This window comes from Mytilus californianus, unplaced genomic scaffold (assembly GCF_021869535.1).
Source record: "Mytilus californianus isolate M0D057914Y unplaced genomic scaffold, xbMytCali1.0.p SCAF_15, whole genome shotgun sequence".
Taxonomy (NCBI): domain Eukaryota; kingdom Metazoa; phylum Mollusca; class Bivalvia; order Mytilida; family Mytilidae; genus Mytilus; species Mytilus californianus.
Genome location: NW_026262637.1, coordinates 18,734,847 through 18,759,427, shown reverse-complemented (window position 1 = coordinate 18,759,427; position 24,581 = coordinate 18,734,847). Strand labels below are relative to the sequence as shown.

At 31.8% G+C, this 24,581-nt stretch overlaps 1 protein-coding gene across 2 annotated transcripts in view; it reads right to left on the bottom strand.

Annotated features, from left to right (window-relative positions):
* LOC127725583 (uncharacterized) overlaps positions 1 to 24,581 on the bottom strand; it is a 145,406-nt gene that overhangs the window by 44,170 nt on the left and 76,655 nt on the right. For both annotated transcript variants that reach the window (XM_052232655.1, XM_052232654.1), the window contains one exon: positions 731 to 786. The gene's annotated coding sequence lies outside the window, so the exon portion shown is untranslated. The remainder of the gene's footprint in view (positions 1 to 730; positions 787 to 24,581) is intronic.

Here is a 24,581-nt window from a genome sequence, read left to right as displayed (position 1 = left end):
CTCACATTAATCATTTTTAGCAATATATTCTAATTTACAGTCAAATTAATCAGAAACTAGATCACAAGTTGTTAGGTTATGCCCGGTCAAGGTTTCTTGCTTGGGAAAGGAATGATAGAATGTTGAAAGTGCGTTAATTATTATTGGGTTGTGTCAATAAACAAGTATACTTTAAAATAAAGCGATATTGAATATTTAATCAAAAGACAATAAATGTACAAATCATCATAGCCTTTATCTAAAGTGTTAGACGCTATTAAAATTACAGGGTGTCCATTTCTGTTTAGATATTACAAGAATTAGTGACATAACTATAATGAAATAATTTCTTCCAAACAGAACACATGCTGTAATTATTGTATGCAGCTCATATTTTTTTAAATACTTACCATATTATCTGCTTAAGCTTATGTCTATACTTTAAGATACAGAAATCTTATTAGAGGAATTCGTCAATCCAAAATGTAATAGAATCATCCTATTTCTTATGACATACGATCGGTACTTGATACATGCAGAGCGATATTTGATGATATTTTTATGACATCTCATTCAAAATAATAGTAAGACATGTGTCAGTAAATTAATGAATTTTATAGAAATTTCAGGAATATTTCTTGAATATTATAGCCTGTATTACCTTTTACTGTTTGCTTTATTAAAAAAATGCGTTCCAATCAATAACTTTTGAAAATGTGAAAGAAGGAATTTTATATTATAATCAACTTACCAATTTGTTCACATCTTCAAGATTTTTTAATGCAACACGGATAAATTGGCACACGTCTGAAAAAATTTAAATATACGTAAATACAACAATACTTTTATTTATATAACACAGATATTAGGAACCACATGTGATTAGCAGGAAAGACAATTTTAGTAACAAATAATATTTCCTTCAGAAATTAAACTGGAAAATCTGTCGGTTGTTTTGATTTCTATCTCTAAATATTATTAGCAGATACTTGTAAAGAACGAGTTCTAATGGGACAAGGGAGAATGAAGAATAACTTTAACATGGAGTGAGTATCAACCAAGCAAAATGCAAAACCATATAGTTTGTTCCCATACTAACTTATCGAATTAACGGCTAACCATGCTGGATTAACAAAAAGAACTAAACACATTTGAAATTAAATTAATGGAACCAATCGTCCATATCAAGATGAAATAATATCAATACATTTATAAAACTGAATCGCCTATTCGTGTTTGCAAATTTAATTATTATGGTAAAGAAAGGTCCCAAATATACTTGATGCACAGAGGACTATTTACAAGTATCCGGAGTTTTAAAATTTACAAGAAGTAACAAAAAAGAAAAAAAAGAAGATATTTCATCAAAAACTTGAATTTATCTTAAGCTGTCATAAGTGAAAGAAACAGTACGTTAGTTATGTTAAATTAATTAATGTTCTATGTACTGTAATTATGAAATATCTTAAAGCGAAATCATTACGGTAAGAATTTTCTTATCACCTTAGTCTTATAGTTTTGTTTAAAATTGAACTTTAAGTTGCCTTGATTGTATGGGTTCATTTTTGCGTTTCAAATATAAATACTTATATGATGATGTGCATGCTTTTGATTGATTGTCATAATGAACAACAATATGATACAACCAATATACCAGAAAAGAATGCAAAGGGTTAAAAAAATAAGGACGGAGGTTCATAATTTTCCAAAGCAATTTCTACAAACAAGATAATTAATAATATTAAAACGAAATGAATTGTGACAAATTGGGAACATACTAGGAATATTGTTCCTGACAGACTGACTTTGAAGAAAGTTTACTGAAATCACTTCATAAAATTAGTTGGAAAACTGTTTTTAAAAAAAAAGTACTCGTATCCGTGCTTACTGAACATCAGTGTATATCAAAAATAAATGTGAAGGACCACTTTTATCTTGAATATTGTATAATAAATTTTCAAGAAACGTAAAGAGAACTTATAAGCTTACTGGCGTGATAATCCGTTCAATATTTTTATTTATTATTTCAATTTTTAATTTTTTAATAATTTATATTCTTGTGTAAAATTATAAAATTTTGACGAAAAGAAAAGCATTCCCTAAATTTAATAACCTTAAGCTTACAAATTCACCACGTGTCCATTGGTAGAAATGTAAACTGCCGGAATTGTTGACGCTTTTCACCGTATACTTTAAGTAATTTCATTTTTTTTTATGTTTTAAAAACGTTAATGCGAATTGTTATTACAATTATTCTAATTCAACGCCTGAATCTGAATTCAAGTCAGGTGATAATTATCATTGAACAAGCTGAATTAAAGAGGAAGTGTTACAATTTGTGTTCCCTAGAATTGCTTAAAGTATGAAATCGACCCCTTAGCTTCTTAACGAAAATAATTCCCCTCTTGGCTTTTCAAAAGTATAAAACGAGGAAAATAGAAAAAAGTAAGGGGACGTAAGTAAGATGATTATTAGACCCGATTCAATAATCATCCATTCTTGAATATAAAAAGAGAGAAGACAGATACCAATGGGACATCCAAACTCATTTGTCGAAAACAACCTGATAACGTCATGGCCAAAAACGAAAAACGACGAAAAGAAAAACAACAGTACACAAAACACAACACGAGAACTTAAGACTGAGCAACACGAACCCCATCAAAAACCGGGTGATCTCAAGTGATTCGGAAGGGTAAGCAGTTCCTGCTCCACATGTGGCACCCGTTGTTGTGCTCATTTCATTACAATCAAGGTGATAAGACTAATTCGGTAAGTCCCATTCGAGGAAAAGGGATGGAGTTGTGGTTACGACAATTGGAACATATCCGTCTTCATCTGTGAAATTTATTTAGAAACCGTAGCATTAATGGTTGTATGTGAAATCATTCTATGCAAATACACTTGTAATGCGGTATTCTTGTTTGAATCTTGGAATATAGATTGTAAATTACACACTGCTTTTGTTTGTTTGTTTAGATCCTAGAAACTGAAGGTTTGTAAAAATTTTTGAAAAAGTAAAACACTTTTAACTTGCATAAACTTCTTGATAAAGGAATGAGTTATTGACAATTCACTTGGTAACTCAACTTATACCACAACAACAAAGAGGAAATTCATTTTAGGTGTGTAAAATGTTCCTTTGGTATTCTAACCAATGACGAAGGACTGGATCTTCCTTCATTTTCTTTGCTACGTAAATTACATAAGTGTCTTTTCAACGTTATATTGCTGGGTCTCCATGAAACATCTTTCTTAACTAACTGCTAGCACTCTCAGATCTGTACTTAGTGTATTTTTTGTTGTTGTGAGGATGTATTAGTGCCCTGCCACGTCCGGTTTGTGTATTTGTTAGATGTATTTCTGCTTCGTATCGATCTGACGAGTTAAGCCCTTTTCAACTGATTTTTTATAGTTTGTTCTTATGTTGTACTGTAACACAACTGTCCTAGGTTAGGGGGAGGGTTGGCGCATTCAAACTGGTTTAACCCCGACAAATTCAGTATGTGCCTGTTCCATGTCAGGAGCCTGTGATTCAGTGGTTGTCGTTTATTGCTGTATATCATATTTGTTTTTCATTCATTATTTTGTACTGGACCGTTAGTTTTCTCGCTTTACATATGTCATTTCGGAGCCTTTTAGAGCTGACTATGCGGTATGGGTTCTGCTCATTTTTGAAGGCCGTACGGTGACCTATATTTGTTAATTTCTATGTCATTTGTTCTCTTGTGGAGAGTTGTTTCATTGCCAATCATACCACATCTTCTTATTGTTATATCACCATCAATTTTATCGGTGAAACTAGCTATGCCATGGGTGTGAATCAGAAGTGGACACTTTAGAATTCTAAAGATTTGTTAGAGTACCTACAATCTTAGTCTCCTTCCTTCAATGGAATAATATAAAAATATTTGACTTCTCTACCTTTTACACAAGTATTCCCATGTCAAGTTTAAAGACAAATTAAAAGAATTACTTTGTTTAAAAAAAAAAAAAAAAGAAAAGAAAAAAAAAATGGCCAACGTAGATACAAATATCTTATTTAAGAAAGTAACAAATCATACTTTGTACAAAATCTCTCTGATTAAGAAAAAAACATAATCTGAAACTGATTGCCGCCTACTAGGGAGCTATAAAACAAAGGGTACCAAGTGGTGAAGTTGAAGTCATCCTTTCGAAGAAACTTTTACGGACGCATCACGAGTTGGTTGACCGTGACTGAATATCTGTTTCACAAATAACGACGCATATGTTCCAATTGGCATAACCATAATCCCGTACTCTTTTCCCCAAATGTGACATCACTGACCTATCGCCAAAAATGTACTTACATGAACGCCACGATGGATGCCACATGTGGAGTAGGATCTGCTTACCCTATCGAATCACCTGAAACCCCCCGCCACATCGATCCGTATTATGTTACACATTGCCAATTATTGTCAGTTTATCTTCAAGCTCAGAATTTGTGGTATAAGTATAATATCAGAAGCTGGCTAAAATTAACCATAACACGATACTATAAAGAAATGAAATAAGGTCAAGTGAAGAGTGTGTCATCATGAAAGTCAATGCACAAATCACTGTTTGATTACGATGGCATGTTTTATGGAAACTTTATAGATGCTCATTCTAGCGGACAAAGCGTAATACATTTGACGTTTCATTTAGTGAAATGAGCAGTTATTTTTTTTTTAAAAGAATTGACTTACCATTATCCAAAAACTACGATATTCTAAGGCTTGAGTTTCCTATTATGATTTATTTTACAAGGTACCAATTGAACCAAGTGTTCTTAATAGTAAAGTTGAAGTTATCTTTTTGTCAGTTTTAACAGAGCCATCCTAATAAATTTGATGAGTCATAGAAATTGTCTTTTACTAGTACTTGAAAATGTGTGACAGTCTGCCGACACGAGACATTTGATTAAACGCCCTTATTCCGACAATATGTATTTTCGCATCCTGCAAACCTAAACAGATGTATCCCATAAAGGATGGACCTTATTGCAGGATAAAAAAGTCCTAGATGACCGTTTTTATCTATTACAAAAGTCTGCTTTTAAAAATGCAATAATAATACACGTGTCTATTAAGTTCGGTGTCAACTTCAAAAGAAAATGAAGTAAAAAAAAGAAGAAACGCTTCTCTCTGTACCATGTGATAGGTACAAGAAAAACAATTATATAGAAGTGACAAAACCAGCTAAAAAACCTGTCATAACTTCACTAAAAGTGCACTTCAGTTCACTCTAAGCCCGTTATGAGTAAACATCGAACCAAATTAAATTTTACCGAAGGGTACTTAACTTCTAGTGTATTAAACTGTCCAAATTTAAAGCGTTACTTGGTCATCCCAATCACAATTCCCTTGTTAAGTTCTTTGGTTTTGTTTAAAAAGCATACGTTTTCAGCTTTTCTAAAAAAATATGTCTATATTTAGATTTAATTACTGATGATTTATATGTGAATTTTTATAGACGACGACATCGCATGACTTTCTATAATAATTCATATGTTCTTTTCCCTTTTATTGCCAGCCTAACTGGTAAATAAAGAGCTGCATTGTAGCCATGTAGACTTGTCAATCTTTGATAAACTATATCCGTAAAAATATTTAAAAAGATGCACTGATAGTGCAAAGTTTTGAAAGAATATTAATAACGGTAAAATTCAAATAATAACTAGGAGGTACCGAAACCAAATATTTTTGTTTGGGTTCAACTTTCTAAAATAAAATAAAAATAAAACTGACTTTTAAGTTGACTTTGAAAAAACTAAAATATAATTGCAAAGTCATGGGGTATAACGTTAAAACAACTTTGAAGGCATGTTAGAAAAGTGTGCGATTAATATGATATGACTTAGTGCAGTTCGCATCTTTAGAATATTTAACTGCAATCGTCTTTGATTCAAACCCCTACTGCGACGATTAATTATAGAAACCAACTTGTGGTTTAAAGGACCGATTCCAAATCCTTATATTTTTTTAATTAATTTTCTAGCATAAAGAAACGTTGACCACAATTCTGATATATCTAATCATAAACAAAAAACTTGCATAAAAATACATTCATCCTAAGCTTGCAATTATGAAATATTTTTGGTTTTACCGAAAATACTTTTTTATAATATTCACAGGATAATATAATTGACTACTTGACAGATATTATGTTTAACTATTACACAGGAGGACATCTTCTGACAAGGTAAAACATGAAGATTTCTAAAATAGATAATTACTAGCTGCTCTACTTATTTTAAACAACAGAGGGTACAATTGGGTGAAGGATATTGGAGGGTCCGATTGGGTAAAAGAAAATGGAGGGTACAGATGGATGTAGGATAACGGATGGTACACTCGGGAGAATAACGGAGACAACAGCTGGGAAGATCCTCTCGTTTATTCACCTGTATATGTAAATACTTTAATGTTTAAAATCTTTGTGTGGTCTGTATTTATAAATGTATTTCGGTGACCAAAAATATTTAACAAAGAAAACAAAATCCCCTTAAACAAAAAAAAACAAAAAATACAACCCGTATTTGTGAGACAGACCCTTAATAAAAATAATAACTTGAATGATAATATTGTAAAGATACACTGGTTAAAATCTTTGTGTGGTCTGTATTTATAAATGTATTTCGGTGACCAAAAATATTTAACAAAGAAAACAAAATCCCCTTAAACAAAAACAAAAAAAAATACAACCCGTATTTGTGAGACAGACCCTTAATAAAAATAATAACTTGAATGATAATATTGTAAAGATACACTGGTTAAAATCTTTGTGTGGTCTGTATTTATAAATGTATTTCGGTGACCAAAAATATTTAACAAAGAAAACAAAATCCCCTAAAACAAAAAAAAAAAAAACAAAAAAAAAACAAAAAAAAAAATACAACCCGTATTTGTGAGACAGACCCTTAATAAAAATAATAACTTGAATGATAATATTGTAAAGAGACACTGGTAGAAGAAAGGCGAAAGATACCAAAGGGATATTCAAACTCTACAAAAAACCGAGGATGGTTTCAGGTGCTCTGGAAGGGTAAATAGATCCTGGTCCATATGTGGGACTCATCATGTTTGCTCATGTAAGTACAAACCCGCAGAGAAGTCTAATTTGGTAAGTTACTTTCGAGGAAAAAAGGATGGAATTATGGTAACGACAATTGGAACATATCCGTCGTCATCTGTGAAAAGATATTCCCTAACGATCAACCAACTCGGGATGACATCCGTAAAATTTTCGAAGGGATGCTTTCAACTTCACCACTTGGAACTATTGGTTCACAATCAGTAGTACTAGGGAGATATATATATATATACTTCATACGCAGGTGCTGATGGAATGTTGCTACATAGAAATGGAAAGTTCACAATTGGGAAGCCTAAATCATCTCTTTTGTTGTAAAGTTTTTTTGTTCAACCGACCCACATTAGCAATTGCTAAAAAGTCAAGATATGAGGCAGACTTATCTGTATCTGGTGTATCTGATGTATCCTTTATTTCAAGTTCAATGGCATAGATGTGTTTAACATATTCACCAAACTTTGAATCATTTAGTGCGAGGACATCATCTTAATAGCGGCACTTGAAGTTAAAGCATAATGCTAGCTTCTTTTTATTCTTTCTAAGAAGCGCATGTATGAAGCCTCATATGAATAAAGGAACAAGTCGACAAGAAGAGCACAATTGGTTTTCACGGGAATGTCGGTTTGTTGAAAAACACATCTTACAAACGTAACAAATATGTTGCCAATAAAGAAATCAAGCATCTTCGGTAATGTCCGTTTTCAGAGAATTTTTTTGTTTGAATCAGAATGGTTTTTTTACTATAAATACCTAAGACTTGTTTGAAACAAAATAGGACCAATTCTTCAAATTTGATTTGTACTTTGGAATTGGGAGTACTTGTGTAAAGGGTAGAAGAGCCAAATGTTTTATCGCAAGAGGAAAGAGACTTAGACTGTATGTACTCTTAACAGATTAACATCTGATTCACGTCGCTCCTAGAGTAGGTAGTTTCACAATAACTTTATGTAATTTATCAAATTAGAGGCAACTGTATTTTATCGACGTTAAAATTTCATAAATCCAATATGACGATACAAATCACGGTTAAAAAAACCTGAAGGAATCGTTTGAAGTTTAAAAGGAACGAGACCGGGTGCGTCGTAAGATTAGCACTTTTTGCTATGCACACATTAACTGCCAGTAAAATCAACACTTAGTCAAAATGTCACAATCGGTAAATTTACAGATCAGATGACAGTTTTGTTATCTAGACATTTTAAATTGCGGAATGATGTCGCTAGCCAGGTCAGACAAATACACATCAATCAACCAATTCGTGAAGGTGATCGCAAAACGTATTTAGGGTCGATTTCAGTCGTTTTTTTCTCATAACCCTGTTTAAGCAGTATTTCAGAAGCACATCCCTGTAAATTAAGACCGTATATTGTGAACAGACACGGGCAAAGCGTATTGATTGAGATATTCACACGATTATACAAAGGGTCTTTATGGTTTAGAAATAGTAAGTTGACAATTGAAAAGTTGAGTTCCTCACGTTTGTCATAGATTCTAGTTGTCGTCCATTTGTATCGATATCCAGAAAAAGGTCAAGATATGAAGCAGACTTTCTTATAGAGATAGTGATGTCAAGATCCCTGAAATTTATGAGATGCAAACACTCACTCAAACAAGGGTTAGCAGAAGGATTATTAAAAAGTTTTATAAATCAAATCCTTAAATCTGATAAGTTCTATTGGTTATCTACTAGGAAATTCAATAAAATCTAAAAAGTAAGTTTCTAACATTTGTACACATTTGTACACATTTAATCGTAAAACGATTGCTTTTCAGAACGTTATTGTTTCGTCAAATCGAAGAGATTACTTTTCGAACGTATTCTACAGGTTCGCTTCAAACGCAGAAAAGTTCGATGAATATTCCCATTCAAATCAAGATAATTCCTTCATGTCATTCTGAACGGTAATTTCAAAATGATAAGGCATCATATTTGCTTCGCCTACGCTCGGTGTGATGATATTAGCCACAATAATGTTTTGCTTACACTTGGTGAAAAGATATTGACAAATGATATAATATGTATCCATGTTGAATTTAATAGAGCATAACATGAAGTACGTACGTCTTAAATAAGGCAGTTGTTATCGGACAGTCCGTTTATATGTATGTTGGCGTTTGTTTTCTGTTCCGTTCTTTTCCTTTTATAGTTGATGTGTTTCCCCTTGGATTTAGTTTGTTACCCGGATTTGTTTTTGCTTAATCGAATAACGACTATTGAACAGTGGTATACTACTGTTGCCTTTATTCAAATCGAATAAAATCAATCCAGAAAAATCTAAATTAAATAGACCTTCCAACCCTTACATAACTAGCTAATTAATGTCTAATGACGACATAGCGAAGAATCTGAATGACATTACAAAACTGATGGAATCTTTTCTATTTGTAGTAACAGTACCGGTAATACATTTACTATACAGCAAGTAGAATTTCATTTTTGTGATTGACTTTTGCGTCAATATTATAGCAAAAAACAATGCCGATTTATTGACACACTTAAAACAGGTAAATATTCTGCTCCTATGTTCTCAAATCAATTATTATCTCATTTAATTGTAAGAAAGATTCGTCAAAGAAGAAATCTTAAATTACAATGTTTGGAAACACTTACCGTAAATAAATGATTTAATTGCTCCAAATATATTACGAAAATAAAACATGTCAACATTTAACATTTAACTTTTACTGTAAATGCACACACGTTGTTTAAATATTGTGTGATATGTATGCTACGTGTGAATGTTTCATGCATGGACACTGCGTGGGTAAAAAAAAATAATAAAGAAGGCGTCTAAAGCACGTGTAATATCATGTAGTGCCACACCTAAAATAAAAGACAACTTTATTATGATTGGAACTGTAGATCTCCTCACTATTAGTTATCGATTATATACTGCTGATGTAATCCATTTCTTGAGCGCTTAAATTGTAGTACAGTTTCATTACTATGTATAGTATAGGCTCCGACTTCAAGAAAAAAATAATCTGATTAAGACGCAGCTTTATTTTATGTGATTCTTAATATTCTACTGTGTAAATTAACCACCACAAAACAACGTCTTTTCTTTTTGCATGCAAGATAATTTTAAATAAAAAACGAAGTGTACATTCCACAACAGAACATAATATACTTTTCATTATTTCATTTGTTTCAATTCATATATGACATGTAAGATCAATTTATCTCTCAAAACTACTTTAAGTAGCTCGAGTCAAACCAATTGCAGTATTTGATTAACATAATAGTGAAAATTATATCCACAGCATAAGCCCTCTTGACAAAAGAGCAACTATATAACCTAAGTTTAATTGTTCGTTCGCATTAGTGCTAGTAATATATTATTTCTGAAAGATGTATAATTTACCTGTTAACATGGTAATTTTAGAAATATTGATTTTACATTTGAAAAAAAGATACAAAAATCAGTAATCAAATTTTGTCAGGATAGTAAAATTGTCAGTTGAACTTTTTTGTCTTTTTTATGCCCCACCTACGATAGTAGAGGGACATTATGTTTTTCGGTCTATGCGTCCGTTCGTTCGTTCGTTCGTTCGTTTGTTCGTCCGTCCGTTCGTCAGTTTGTCCGGCCGTCCGTCCGTCCGTCCGTCTGACCCGCTTAAGGTTGAAGTTTTTGGTCAACGTAGTTTTTGATGAAGTTGAAGACCAATCAACTTGAAACTTAATACACATGTTCCCTATGATATGATCTTTCTACTTTTAATGCCAAATAAGAGTTTTGACCCAAATTTCACTGAACACAGAAAATGATAGTGCGAGTGGGGCATCCGTGTACTATGGACACATTCATGTTTTTATAAATTTTAATATAGAAATACTTTTTGCTTTATGATAGAAATACTGTCTGATTTATTTTTGTAATTATTTGTTGCTGTTGGTAATAAATTCCTTTAAAAGTTATGAAGCATTAGAACTCACGCTATAGTGGACGAGAGGTTTCAATGATTTCTTTATTATAATGTTTCCCCAGTCGGTATTGGGTAGAACCACTGAAATCAACACTACATAACTTCGTGAATTGGTTGACCGATACGATATGTCTGTGCATTTGCACTTACCTTCTTCGTATTGATTATTAAAGAAGGAGGGTTCTTGAAATTTTCACTAATGGTATAGTTTGTAAAATGATATTGTTCATAATACAGACTTTGCATGTCCGATTCTTAGTATTTAAGGTATCTTTACACATCACTAGCTGTCAGATGTTTGGATTTGAGCGTTCATGATGAAGGTTAATCCAGAACAAACCTTCGGACGCTCGTAATTTATAAAGCGTTATTTTCATTTTAAAGTTCCGAAAACTATTTGTAAATTATCATAACGCTTTTTCTTTTAATTTTTGCTCATTCATCTAAATGATTTTCCGAAATACACTTCCAACATTTCATTTATAAAAAAGACCCAAATATTCAAGTAATCATAGGACATCATTTGAATAAAAAGTATTTTGCTAATATAACTTTTGTTTTTCTTTGCAGATTGTAAATTATTTCAAAAACCTTTGTTTAAAAACAATAACTTGAGGAAAACAACACTTGGTCACTATCTTCATTTTGGAGTTTAGTTTTTAAAATGATATCGTTGATTAGGACAATTTAGAAAAATGATTATATAGAGGTATTTGGTACCCATTTAACAAGTAATCTAAATTTGGTTCACAATTGTGTAATCAAAAGTTAAAGACATGTTTTGGTTAATCTACATTTACGTCCGTAGAAAATAGTTAGCAGCTTGTTTCAATAACTTAGTTTTGACCTAATTGTGGTTCTTGGACGTTAATGAACAAAATATATAAAAAGAACATTTTGGACTTCTGTTCTCTGTCCTTCTTAAAGAAAATGACCCGATACATGTATTTGACATATTATTACATACATATTGCATGTGGGTTTCGTGTCTGGTAGGTCTGTTTTGCTAAAATAATGAAAATTTCGTGAAAATGCCAGTTTCTAGATAATCCTCCATCCATCATTATGCCGGAATACTGCGCCTGCATTTAAATTACATTATTTTTTGAATTTTGAAAAATATTTACAACAAACATGCTATGTGAATGTTGATCCAGTAAAGCTACTTTTGATTTGTCAATTACGATTCTGTGAAATGTATTAATATTTCTGTTTGGTTTGTCAAAGTACATTCAGATATACATGTATTACCTGCTGATTTTCAAACATACTAAGCTTCATATCCGTTGAATGGTCAGACCTAAGACTTACTTAAAACCTTCCAAGAATGTTTTATTTATGTCAATGCGTTTTATTGTGGATAAGAAGTTAATTTCCTGTACTCTTCTTTTTGTAACAACAAAAACTATAGTTTATGTCACGTTGCGTGTAATTATTTGACGTAACACTAATCCAATGATACATGTATATATATTTATATACAAGTCTAAATTGAAAACAACGTTCAAACCTATGATTGCGTTGGATAAAAACCGCAATTTTTATACGTGTGCATGCAAAACAAATTTCTTGGTAGAGGGGTCTAAATACAGCACAAACAACATTTTCCAAAAGACCAAAAAAGTGAAAAAGTATATATTAACAAAACGCATTTGACTAGCAGGTCGAACAACGGATGTTCTTAAACCCTGCTGACTGCCATTGCATTGGCGATTGCCAAATAAACGGACACCAGATGTAACAAAATAGATCTTAACTATTAATTTAATACCAAACAGAAAACAATAAACTTGCGGAAAAGATGGTATACCGCAAACAAAAGGTGCAAAAATAAGTACACCATATCCGGATTTCGACAATTAATGTCTTTTCAGTGATGTTAGGAATCGAAACGGTATTTGGAAGGCCATATAATTTACCTCAATTTAGGATAGACTCTTGATTTTAATATATATATATATATATATATATATATATATATATATATATACAAGTCTAAATTAAAAACAACGTTCAAACCTATTATTGCGTTGGATAAAAACCGCAATTTTTATACGTGTGCATGCAAAACAAATGTCTTGGTAGAGTGATCTAAATACAGCACAAACATCATTTTCCAAAAGACCAACAAAAATGAAAAATTATATTTTAACAATATATATATAATAATAAGGAAGAGCTTTTGTATTATTTGTCAGCTAATCAAATACTTATCCAGATATTTTATTATTTCATCTTAATTTTTAAAGTAAAGCTAAATCATATTTGTTGATCTAACTTCGCCTTAATCAAGCACCATAATATGTCAAATATAGATACCGGTGTACTTTCTACTGTATCTCACAGTGAACATTTCAAATCCAACCAATTCCAACATGAGTCCCCCTCCCTACTGCGAGATTATATAACATTAGCAGAACCTCACAAAGATGTTCAACCCTGCCAAATTCTACATTTGCCTACCACGAGTCCAGTCGATGTCGTTGTTTTTCATTTAATGTTATTTGTTTGAATCAGGCCGTTTGTTTTCTCTTTTGAATAGTTTTTAGTTTGGTTATTAAGCGAGGCTTTTATAGCTTACTAACTGTAAGGGATTTGCTCATTTGTGGAAGGCCACACGTTCCCTAGTTAGGTTTATATTCTCATCCTTGGTATTTGGTTAATAGATTCGTAGTCACCATATCTCCATGTTTTTATACCGTTATATAATCTTTATTAAATCTCCTTTTTGAAAACCTATTCGATTATGGTTATTACTCCCAAATAACGAGTTCAGTGTATGTTAGGAATGGGGTTAGCGAGATCGAACTCATATTCTTGAAACAGGTTAAACCCAGTTGATAACATTTGTTGAATGAGACAATGCTAGTTAAGAAACTTTTAGAATATGTTGCCGTAGCTTCAGGACCACATTATCATTGAATTAACGTAGAACACATTCAGGTTTATTCTTATGAAGGTGTACTGACTTCTTAGTAGAAATCACTTTATAGCAGCATTTGCATTTCTTTGTCTTGATTATGTAATTATCTCCATAGAAAAATATCACTATAATATTTTCATCATTTATACTCTATAGTGGTTGCCTTACCTAGCTGTTGTCTCCCGTTGAAAAAAAAAGTTAAATTGGAAATTTAATTTTTTAGTAATTACATATTAGTTTGAATAAGATTTGAGAAGTAGCATTTTAAAATGAATATTTCACTGCATTTTATGTACATTCTATAAATTTGTAGATCTATTTCATATTGTTGTAATTGAATGTATCTCTGAATGATTAGTATAAATGCTGAATCTATCAATTTTCGATCTTCAGATGCAGTTCTTACAAGTTCTAAATGCATATATAATTTCGTAAAAATCTGTAAAACTGCCCAATTAAGTAAACTTAGTCGTACTAACGGCAGATTAAGTCTGACTCAATCTGGTAAAACCAAGAGAGAAATGGTCTAAATAAAAGTAAAAGTGCTACCCACTTCAATTCTTACATTATAATATGGCAGTACAAAATTTTATTGTTTTTTTTTTTTGCAGTTTCATACCTAAATGGGAAAAGAAGAAAAAATGATGCAACATAATCTTATAAACGTAACATGTTTAGTAAGTATTCATCACAAAAAAGCCTTAAAAAAGTCTTATTAAAATGTTGGTTTATTGTTTTTGGCTTTCTAACTGTTCAGTCCTACGCACACTAAACGCACGTCTTGTGTATAAAATTAAATTCCAGGTATCTTTGATTGTAAGCCAATATAATATAAGCTTGCATTAATGTCATATATTTGTGAAACATTAATGCTATTAAACATTATAATATCTTTAAATGCCTTAATCAAATCAATAAATCTGATAAATGTACATTTTACATGACATTGATAAATTAAATTACGAGCTGATATGCATGCTATCGGCGAAATACCAGCAATAGAATGAAAGAAACACAAATTATTTTAAGGCAATCATGATGCTACGTTGAATACAGTCCAAAATAACATGTCTTGTAATGTATGTGTTTTTCATATCTCCTGAGAGGCATCGTTACTTTGGAACTTAAAAATTATCATACAAAGCTGAGGTTTTGCACGTCGTGAAAGCGAGCCAACACTATCAGTTTCAAGAAAGCTTTCAGAAAAGAAAAAAAGTACACAAATAGGACTGTGATGCTTTAAAATTGTGGTTTTTTTTACATTAATTTATAGCCGAATTTGCAGTAATTATTAAATGTAGAACAATGCATGTTAATGATAGTTATTCGATTTAAATTTTTGGTGCAACGTTCATAGGATTATTTTATCGTGATTTGCGAGGGAGGTTCCATGGAAACGTGAAGTGTTAAAATTCACGTGTCTTAACACGTGAAAAATCGTCTGACATTAAACTTAAATAAACAACTATGATTCTATAAAGACACTCTGTTTTATCTGTAGTAAATAGTTCTTAGATATTCCAATCTAAACAGAATTGTAATCATCTATTTGAGACACGAAGAAGGTCTTTATTGGAAATAATTTGACTATAAATATACAATGCAGTTTCAGCAGCCGCTGTAACTGCTATAAGATCAAAATGAACTGTTTCTGAACATACATATTAAGTTCGAATTGAAGAATAGTTTGACTATTAATATACAATGTTGTTATTCAATCAGTCGCTGTAACTGCTATAACGTCTCTTCATGCACTTCTTCTTTACATACATGTCAAGTTTGAATTGAAGAATAGTTTGACTATTAATATACAATGTTGTTATTTCATCAGCCACTGTATAGTATATGTTATTCAGGTCTCAGACAGGGTATATAATGTGACATTTCCGGCTTAGATATTATATTCCCTGAGCCGATGCAGTATATATGTTTTCTTCATACATGAAGGATTTTGTAATTTGCTGTGAAAATAATTCTATCGTGTATGCAATAATTTGTAATAACACTTTAAGACATTAATTAAGTATTTGATGTATAAATTGCGTGATTTTTAATTAAAAACGTATTATTGACGGATAGACGCCATTTTTCCTTCTGTGAGCCTCTGACGTTCTATAAGTGTTCTCTATAGCTTAACACTACGTCACGTATTAACGATAGTTATGATGACGTTTTTGAGGGTCCAATTGGGGAAAAAAACGTCGCATATACCCCGGCAGATTCCTGAATATATACTGACATCTCTGTGTTGTTATCCAATCACAAAACTCGACACATTTGTAATCCGTAATATTAACTGCTATAACGTCTTCATGCAATCGTTCTTTACATACATATTAAGTTCAAATTGAAGAATAATTTGACTATTAATATACAATGTTGTTATTTCATCAGCCGCTGTAACTGCGATAACGTCTTCATGCACTCCTTCTTTACATACATGTCAAGTTCAAATTGAAGAATAGTTTGACTATTTATATACAATGTTGTTATTTCATTAGCCGCTGTAAATGCTATAACGTCTTCATGCACTGTTTCTTTACATACATGTCAGTTTAAATTGGTTAAAAAAGTTTGCATTAAATTCAATCTCCTAATGACAAATTTGGATCGAATTGGATCAAATTGATATTCATCCTGTCCCTATTTTTCTACATCATGTTTCCTTTTATTCAAAATGTGCCTTACATGGACAAGCAGAATCAAATTAGATATCATTATCTTTCTTTTTTAAATGAAATAAATAAAAAAAAACTGGCGGGGTGTAATAATTAATAATGTTCCGTAAAGCTCATTTCCATCAGAAATTGCCTGATAAATTATCAAGTCATGTTGGTAATAATTACCAGACAATATTCGTCAAGAAAATATAAATTGCAGCTACTATCGCAATTATAAAACAGCGTCATCTATTAAGATTTTGATTTATTTAATTTGTGAGTCTGTTTAATATAAAGTAAACTGCTGGAAGTTCAGTCTCGTCTTTATCCTGAAGCTTGCTACGACAGAATTACACGGGGTTTATTTTTCGTTTAAACAAAGAGACGCTTGAAAAATAGAAAGAAGATATAAATTAGACAATCTGCAAACTGTCTTGAGTTGGTTGTAGTTTTAAATAAATGCAATGTTTCACAAGCATTGATAGCATCTGCCATTATTTCAATTCCGCAATGATATTTAAATCCCTGTCTTAGTCTGTTGAAGTTTAGAAGTATTCTGCAAAAAGAATCGATGGCTAAAAATAGGGAAACAATGAGATTATCAACCCAAAACAAGTGAAATGATTTAAATCAGTTTTATGAAATATAAAACAGAGAAAGGTTGAAAAGTCAATTACACGAGATTAGTGTTGTCAAATGATTTTACCATATTACATATCTAAAACGTCAGACCTTTCAAATTATATTAACCATTCTTAGAACAAAAGAAAAGATTTTGGAAAAATCATGTTAACAGCGATCTGCTGACCCTTCCGGAGCACCTGACATCACCCCCAGTTGTTGGTGGGGTTCGTGTTACTCAGTCTTTAGTTTTCTATGTTGTGTTTTGTGTACTATTGTTTGTCTGTTTGTCTTTATCTTTTTCAGCCTTGGCGTTGTCAGTTTATTTACGACTTATGAGTTTGAATGTCCCTTTGGTATCTTTCGACTCTCTTTTAACGTTAGATTAAATAGACATAAACTAAAAAAATAGTTCAACTACCACATTTTCATGTGCCTGTACTCTTACCTAAAAACATCATCAAAGATACCAGGCTTATAATTTGGTACACAAGACGCCCGCATTACCTACATACGAGTCATCAGTGGCCCGCGAATCAAAACTGTTAGAAGGCAAGGTCAAATACGAAGCTAAATAGCATTAAGAACCAGAAATTTGCCAAATGCAGCAAATGCAGCTAATGCAATCTATGCCTGGGAGTAGAAAAGAACCTTTTGTGTTTCGAGTGATTTAAAATTCTAGAAGCAGTACAGTACATTTATAGAAAATGAACACATCAATGGTATTAATGTCAACATCAAAGTGCTGACTTCTTGGCTTCTCAATTGATTGTTAAAACTCATCAAAGATACCAAGCTAACAATTTGTAGTCTTTATATAAAAATAACGATTGCCAATAAGAAAATAGCGTTCATATGACGTGGACGTAAGCAATGATGTGTCACCGACGGCCTTCAACAAACTTTTAAAAATAAAAATGAGGTATGCGTGTCACTGAGAAAAACAAATGATGTAGAAGCTAGCACCCAAAGGTCACCGTATGGCCTTCAACAATGAGCAAAACCCATACCGCTCAGAAAGCTATAAAAGGCTCCGACAATACAAATGTAAAACAGTTCATACGAGAAAACCAACGGCCTGATTTATGTACAAAGCAACACACGAAACACATATGATAAAAAGCAACAAACGACAACCAATGAATAACTGGTTCTTGACTTGGCACAGGCAAATACATCTAATGATTTAGTGGAAAGACTTCCTTAACAGTCAGAAATAAAATGATCTTGTGCAATGCCAGAATATAGGTGTCAACAGAATGTAGGAGCGTGAATATTCATAGGTTTATAGTAATAGTAATTAGTTGGGTTTTGATTTATTGATAACAAAATCAATATTTATACCAAAAAAAAAAAATATAAAGATCAAACTTCAGTGTTAAATAAGTTACAATTTAGAATAAGTTTATTCAGAGGATCGATAAGTTAAATTTGATCGTACTTTAATTTATGGGCTCAATAAAGAACATCGCCGTAGAGATTAAGATGTGCTATCCCGTTTGTAATATGTTTTCTACAGGTACAGCCATACTTCCACACCAAATCTTTGTATCAATGAAAGAATTAAGTAAAGGGTTTAAGTAATGTGTGGTAACAAAATCCTTGCCCTAACAAATTACCAGTAATACATAGATTACGTTGATTGAAATCCAAAACGTCACTACAGACACTGGTATAGCGAACGCATTAAGATATATTATCACCGTAAGATGGTGTTAAAGGAACATCGCCGTCCAAAAGAGAAAGATTAACAATAGGGAACCGAAAATCGGCCGTTTTGTCGTAAATATTTTGTAGCGTTTCCCTTGTAAAACTGACATATATGAATCTAGGAAAAGAAAGTTAGTGCTGTTTATATTTGATTAATTTATCAGTTTGTTAAGACAAAAGACAAAATTATTCCTGACAAGTGAAATTTCGTAAATACATTTTCTTAGGTAAAGGTGAAGACTAGCAATCCAGTTAGAAAAGTCATAAGATAAAAGAAATCATTATCGGTACTTCTATCTGATTGATATTTCAATGAGCAGATAAAGTAGCACTTAAGGATGAGAAAATCATACCTAATGACTATTTACAGATAAAAGGAATAAAACTGTGTAACATAACCAATTTTGAAACCGATTAGAATGGTCTAATATGAAATTTATTTAGTTTGAAAATAATTACATGTTGTGCTCTGTAGACAGCCAACTCAAACTCACATCATAGAAATTGAAAATAAACTGGATGAAAAATAAGCTTAGCAGCCTTATAACGTACATTTTGATATTTGTTTATTAGACAGTTTGATTAATGGAAAAAATGGGAAAAAAAAACAATTTTTAAAAAGGCCTCTTCTTGATTTAATGAAACTTGTCCATGAATTGAACCGTTGGATTTCTATAAGTTTTATGTTTATGAAAAATTGCAAACGTACACGCAATGCCCTAAAATTAAATGATAATTCGAAATATTCCTTTATTTCACTACATTTCTGACGGTACAACTACGAATAAAAAAGAAGATGTGGTATGATTGCCAAGGAGAGAACAATCTATTAGAATCCAAATGTCATGGATGTAGGCAATTGAAGGTTCTAGTACGGCCTTTATCAATAAGAAAAAAACAAACCAATACAGAACAGTCAGCTATTAATATTTCAAACACGACAAAAAGTAACACAGACTAAAAAAAAAACAAAGCAGAGGCATGAGTTTTAACAAAAATAGCTAAAAAAATAGTATCAATTACATTAAATTACATTAAATTTAGACGGATCTGTACTGAGTTTTGCAATTAACATTAGGTTATGAAAAAGAATCCTATATATATCAACTGAAGGGAGGATATTCAGCCATGTGTTTCTATTCAATAAACATTCGTCGAATGAATTTAATGATTGATAGTGTTTGTTATATTTCAACGTAAAATTAATGTTGATTTCCTCAGTTTTTGTTTGTTACCTTGATTTGTCTTATTCGATTGATAAGATTTGAACATTGGTGAACTACTGTTCTCTAAGATGATATACAAAATAGATTCGTTCTTTACAAAATGAAAATCAAATGCAGTGACGAACGTGTATTTTATCAAACACAATTTTTCATTATAACTGTTTAGTTCAATGCTTATCAAAATTAAACGACGTAAGCTATGTTTTTTCTTGTCAGCATCGTTCCGAATTTTTAAGTCCTAAAAACGCTTCAGCATGATAAAAGCATATCATCGAATGTTTTAAAGTTATATATATACATCTATCAACATTCTAAGTTAACACAAAAATTTAGATCATTTGTTATGCTGTTAACTGACATTCTTCGACGTCTGATTTTGTGCTGTTTTATACAGTTTGGTGAACATAACTTCATGCTTGATTTATGACAAACTTCTTTGTAAACGTATTATGTACTTTGTGTGGCTGTGTAAATCATTGAGTTTTTATCCGTCTTCTACTTAGGAATTCTCATTTTTGTTTTGTATCTTTTATCATCATTGACATGAAAATACAGACAGCTACCAAATAAAAGGATCAAATAAACAGAATAATATAAGTCACTTTAAGGGCTTTAACAATGGAAAAAGATGCATGCTATCAGGAGGAGATAACTAGAGAAGACTTGATATTGGCAAATAAAAATAAAAAAAACAACACTTTTAAATTTCATTAGCGAGAAGCGCTTTTCTGCATTTACCTTTTCCAGGAACGCTCAACGCCGTATATTTGAAAGCCAAGGATGTATAAGAACCAAAACAGTTGAAGAACGTTCAAAAGTACGAAATAGCTATAACCACTCATCCCTACATTGTCAATACAGTCTGAAGGAAAATATGTGTGAGTTTTACTTTAAAAAAGACACATTTGACAACAAGTTCAACAAGTTCAAACCTTCACCACTTTCAATTTAGTCGTAAATTGCAACTACCTGTATTATAGGTCTAACATAATATTAGCTATGAACTCGAATATAACATTTCTATGCAAACGTAAAACGTTTGATTTCCAGGAAGTAAAATTTTCATTTCTGATTGAAGATTAACTGGTATCACCATTATGCTGTGTTCCAAAACTTGTATATATGGTAATATATCAAATATTTCACTTCTAAATAGGATGAGTTCACCAGAATTATCTTGCGAGATCACAATCACTGTCACAAGGATCAACTTGAAGTTAGTGGTAACACATATATATGTAGGTGTTAGTGATAGCATCAATACAAATGTTTTGCAGTTGAATTACTGCATGAGTTAACCGTAATCAGATGAGTGTCAAGTGATAGCTGACATATTTCACGTTAGGGTGGTATTATAAAGAAAAGTCTATGATAAGACAATCAGTATCATACGTTTTCATTTGATCTTTATCGCATGTAATTCAATACTGAAATTGGTCGCTGGGCAATACGATAAAAACAGGATATCCCCCGGAGTTTGTTTTGCCAAGAGTTGTGTAGTTTTTCAGCTGCTATGTTAGTTCTTGTTACTTATGATTTGTTTTGTCATTGTGTACACATAACACAGTTCAACTCAGGGATCTGCAATGTTTTGGCAAAAAATCAATTTATGGTCAATAGAATCTTGATCTTAAAATCAAATTGAGAACGGAAATGGGGAATATGTCAAAGAGACAACAACACGACCAAAGAGCAGACAACAGCCGAAGGCCACCAATGGGTCTTCAACGCAGCGAGAAAATCCCGCACCCGGAGGTGGTCCTCAGCTGGCCCCTTAATAAAATTGTGTACTAGTTTAGTGAAAATGGACGTCACACTAAACTCCAAAACATATAAATGAACTAAAATCAAAAACATACAAGACTAACAAAGGCCAGAGGCTCCTGACTTTGGACAGGCGCAAAAATGCGGCGGGGTTAAACATGTTTTGTGAGAGCTCAACCCCCCCCCCCCCCTATACCTCTAGCCAATGTACAATAAAGAAACACATAGCAATACGCACAGTAAAAGTCAGTTCAAAAGAAGTCCGAGTCCGATGTCAGAAAAGGTAACAAAAGAAACTAAGCAAAATGACAATGATACATAAATGAACTAAGGACTACTAGCAGTTACTGACATGCCAGGTCCAGACCTCAATTAAACTGATTGAAAGATTATGTCTTCATCATATGAAAATCAAGTACAATCCCTCCTGTTAGTGGTTTAGTATCATACCATCATAAAATATACGAGAAGAACATAACCCGTATCATGCCAACAACTGGTTTTAGAATAAATTTGTTTATTTCCGATGCCAAAATCCTATGAGTGAATCAATATTAATACCAAAATATGCAATCCTTAATGACTTGACAATAGTATCGTATCTATATCCTTTCCGAATAAGTCTGTTCAAAGGTTTGGTTAGCTTTTGAGGTGAATACTGACATATTTGTGCTTTGTAAAGTATATTACCATAAAATATTGGATGTGACCTACCTGAACGTATAAGATGTCTGCATGTTGATTTATATTTACGAATGATGTCCTTGTACCGATGATAAAATTTAGTAAATGTTTTGACTAGTTTGTGATATCGAAAACCCTGGTGTAATAATTTTTCAGAAATACAGAGATTTCTTTCGTTGAAATCAAATACGTTGTTACATATACGAGCGAATCGAACAAGTTGAGATATACAAACACCATAAGATGGCGACAAGGGAACGTCACCATCTAAAAATGGATAATTAACAATAGGAAATGAAAAATCATCTCTTTTATCATAACGTTTGGTATTAAGCTTCCCGTTAAAGATAAAGATATCAAGATCCAGGAAAGGGCAGTGTTCATTGTTAGCATTAGCTTTATTTAAAGTCAGTTCGGCAGGATAAATCTCTTTAGTGTACATACTGAAGTTGTCATAATTGAGAGCCAATATATCATCTAAATATCTAAAAGTGTTATTAAATTTTTGGATCAGATGTTGTTTCGTATATATTATGTTTCCTATATTATATACCATTTTTCAACATTTTTAATTTATTATTATTTCAATCTCTTTTTTTTTATCGTATTCTATTAGATAAACATAAGAAACAGCTTGCAATTAACTTGAATCAAATACTATGCTTTTGTTATATATGGTCAAATTGTGCACATTTCTTGTCAATGCAAGGGAGACAACTTAAAATGATGAAATTGCAAAATAAACTTTTTTTTCACTATTTGAAAAAAATCAGTATGGAAACGACCAATTTTTATTTTGCATTGTTCATAGTTAGCGCCCTATGCGGCACATGGAGCTAACGGGATTTGTAAGTTGTAAGTGTAATTGTTCATAGTAAAAGAAACAAAAATATGTCAGTGCACACATTAAAATGTGACTTCATTATGTTCAATTCAATAGAGAAATGAGAATATAGGATACCTGTTCAATATATGGACACAATTTATTTCAACTTAAATTGTTAAATAAGTTTTATTCCTGGTTTTAATTATAATTCGTTGTTTAGATTGTGAAGAGAAAAAGAGAAGTAATTGAGTGTTCAATACTAAAAAATAGAACCCCTAAACGAACAGTTAATCTACTTGAACATGAAACAAAGATGTATTATATTTATATACGATGCGTATGTGATAACAAGTGTTGCTATCAAGTAAATATCAAGAATATCTTTGACGTATCAAAGCAACGATGTATTTTTGTTCAATAATTCGAACAACATTTTTTTTGGCTGCCAAAGTTAAACTTTCAAGTTGCTTGGTTATCTTTATAAAATGTAAATGCGATATATGTTTATCCAAGTAATCTTAAATATTATTAGTCATATTTTAAATTGTAAATAAAGGCAACAGTAGTATACCGCTATTCAAAATTCATAAATACGATAGAGAAAAAACAAATCCGGGTTACAAACTAAAACTGAGGGAAACACATCAAATTTAAGAGGAGAACAACGACACAACAGAAACACAACACTTAAATGCAACACACACAAAAACGAACTATAATATAACAATGGCCATTTTCCTGACTTGGTACAGGACATTTAAAGAAAAAAATGGTGGGCTGAACCTGGTTTTGTGGCTAGCCAAACCTCGCACTTTTATGGCAATGTTGAATATAACACTAAAATGACACCATTACATGACATGAATACAGTACAACATTACGGATAGAGAATTACGCAAATAAACAATACAATATAGTACATTTGGACAACGAAACAACAGAAACACTGAAGTGAAAAAACAACAAACGACAATGCAACACACAGAGAAACAAACTATACGATAACAATTGCCATTTTCCTGACTTGGTTCAGGACATTTTTAAGAAAAAAATGGTGGGTTGAACCTGGTTTTGTGGCAAGCCAAACCTCCCGCTTTTATGGCAATGTTAAATATAACATTGAAATGACAAGATTACATGACAGGTCTACAATACAAATAAAT